Source organism: Athene cunicularia, assembly GCF_003259725.1.
Source record: "Athene cunicularia isolate RWA chromosome 3 unlocalized genomic scaffold, athCun1 chr3_part1, whole genome shotgun sequence".
Lineage (NCBI taxonomy): Eukaryota > Metazoa > Chordata > Aves > Strigiformes > Strigidae > Athene > Athene cunicularia.
In genome coordinates this window covers 88,943,719-88,946,890 of record NW_020799097.1, presented here as the reverse complement: position 1 = coordinate 88,946,890, position 3,172 = coordinate 88,943,719, and positions in this window count along the sequence as shown.

Here is a 3,172-nt window from a genome sequence, read left to right as displayed (position 1 = left end):
AGATACAGGGCTCTTAAAATGACCCTAAAGACTATTTCTACCCCAAATGTCAATATTTATTGTTCTAAGCCAGCAAAGTCATACTTCAACTTCTTAAATCAGTTCAGAGAAGTACAAAAATTTACGAGGCACTGGAAAAGCAACGTCTACAGAAACAGTAAAAAAGGCATCCCTGTCCATCCTTGTGGCTGAAGTGCCCTATAGAAATCTTAAGCATGTCAAGGGCCATGCCATACAGAGGCTGTCACCACTGCAGTGGTTCTGCAAGACTCCCCTTCAGTACCGAGTGCTTATGCAGCACAGCTCACTCTTGTGCTGTTCGGTGTAATGGGTCACTGCAGTGCCACGCTGTGCTTCAGAGTCCAGAATGTTCATGAGGGAATCGCTTACTGCACTGAACACAAAGTAAAGCCTTCTAGGGCATGATATTTTATGATGTTGGATATGCATTTAGAGAAAGCAATTGTTCAATTCTAGGCAAAAGCTCAGTGGTTCTGGTGACAATGACTGTTTCCTCCAAGCATAAATGGCAGATACATGTAGAAGGAAGCAGCTCTCTATTCAACTATTTTCATGCTGTTGCTAGCAGACATCATCAACAACTTCTTGAACTGGAAGTGACAGAAGTTCTGCATTTATCTTTTAAAAAATTTATCTCTAGGACAATTTCTACCCTTGAGGTTGGAAAGAGGTGAATGCAAGTAATACTATGGAGATGTTTTTTTCATAATGGAATAGCTGTAAGGTGTTTTAAGGGACTTCCATGCTAATTTAGGCATCTTTCATCCCCAGATTCCAAAACAGGCAGATAAGCAGCATGATTTGTGCAAGGCTTACTTAGCACGATTAGTTTTTCTGTGAAGGTAATACAAGCAGAAGGAGAAACGTTCCTGGAAGCAGTCAATGATTTGTCTACAGATAAAAATGGACTGAGGTTTTAACAGCAATGCTGCTATTCCACTTGAAAAACTTCCTGTACACCAGGCTGCTTGAGCTGTGCAATGGAATAGTCCTGAAGGCCAAAAACTCAGTTAGTGGGAAAATGTTTTCTTTGAATGGGTCAGACCCTTAATATCATCAAGCCACAGAACCGTGCAGGATTGCACACTGACAGAAACAGATGTAGGATCAGAATTTGCTTTCCATACTTTAGAAAAAAACTGAGGCATTCTCCAAACGTCTTCCCGATCAAGAAAATCCGAACAGTTTACCTTCTTTGCTGAGTTTTTCATCCCTTTGCATTCAGCCTAAGTTATAACATGTTGTTTCCAAGAAACATGTAGTTGAATTAATAAATGTGGATGCAACTCTATAGAAAATTAAAATTAATATTTATTACACAAAGTTAATATAAAACCCAAAGACAGGTTGGGAAATGAACAACAAAATTATTAGCTCTGTTTAAATTAGCATTCAGTGCAGAGAGGCTGCTATCCGACTTTGTGGATTATAATGGAGAGAAAAACCAAAACACAGCAACAAAATCAGTAACTAGTTCTCCCAGTTCATGCAGTTTCTTCAACAACTAGTTAGGTCTGAACACTGATCAGCTAATCTAGAGAGCCATTGCTGACCAATACATTCAAACACAAAGGTGAGAAGTCCTGAGTTAGGTCCTGATCACAACAACACAAGCAAGCAAACAAGACACTTCTTTTCACCAGCTAGGACAAAACACTTAAGAAATGAAAGCATTCCTTCTAATTCTTCAGTGATAAGAAACTCTCTGCAAGGAAGTTATCTAGCACTTCTCCATCATTAGATGGGCCCTATGTAACCCACTGCTACCTGCAAAATTGGAGAAAACTTGAAAGGAAATTGTATTATCTTAAGTGTTAGAACAGGTAGATTTTCTGTATTAGTCAGAGAGTTTCTTTTTAGGTTTAAAATATGCTGACCCCAAGAGAAGCAGAACTCTAAATTCACCCATCATTTTGTTCTGAGATTCATTTTTTACTGGATGACAAGAGTTTGTATGGTTTCTGGAGTGACTTTATATCCAGGGATAACTTGGAGGTCCATGAGAAGTTTTACAGATTAGTATTGATATCTGAATCAGAAAATAGCTCCAAACCCACATGGATTCTGTTACTGTTACAATACAGCCCCAACACCAAAAAAAGAGATACATTTTTCAGAATGACGAGGCAAGTCAGCAAGTTCAGGCTTGGGTGCATCAGGGCTGAGAATGCTTCACAGAAAAGCTTTGGTTCTAGGCCCTTCCCAATTGAATTGGGTAGATGCTGTTTAAAGTGAAGCAAGCTGCTGATCTCCACTGCCCATTGCTGCCACAGCTTCCAGCTACACAAGCTCTACACCATCCACAGCTTCAGGAGTTGAATCCTGTATCTTAAATTGTCCCCTTGGCAAGGAGGGGGCAACTGCTGTAAACGATGCTGGGCAGAGATACATGCTTGATTATCAACACTGTTGCCAAGCACAGGGAGAGTGCCTTTTCCGAGCTAGCTGCAGTTTCCAAGTGACACACACACAGAAAGAATACCAAGGTAATCAAGTCAGGAAGCAACGATGATGTGAACTGCTCCAATAAAACCACCACTCCAAGTGAAAGGCTACAATTGCCTGGCACAGTCAACTGCAGATGATCTTTATCAATAATAACCTAGACCAGCTGAGTGTCCAGCTAAATCTTCATCTTTCACTAGAAGGGAACTGACACTGTTTCAGTTTCTTTCCTTAACCACAAAAGCCTATTTCCAGGACTCCTGACAACCTGCGACATACCATTCAGATAGTCCTGGACTCAAAATTTGACTCTAGCCAGCAAGTGAGTAAGCTTCTATCAGATGGAATAGTTGAAACCAAGAAAAACAGTAGGATTAAAAAAAAAAAAAAAGAAAAGTCAGTTAAAGCAAGTGATACAAATAACCTAACTTTAACTTAAAATTCAATGATTTTAATGAGACCTTGCTTCCAGAACTCTTCATATAAAAAATGGAATGTATTTTGGTAAAAATGCACTTCTACCAAATCTCTTCTTGGGTATTTGTCAGCAAGTGTTCTTGGGTGGCCATTTACAGCCATCACATGCTAAAACTAAAATGAATAATGAAATCCAGCTCCCTCAAAGAAGGTAAGATTTAATAATGTATCTGGAAAAAGGATGGATAATAGAGCATATGAAGTACATAGAACTCAGTAGAAAAGCAGA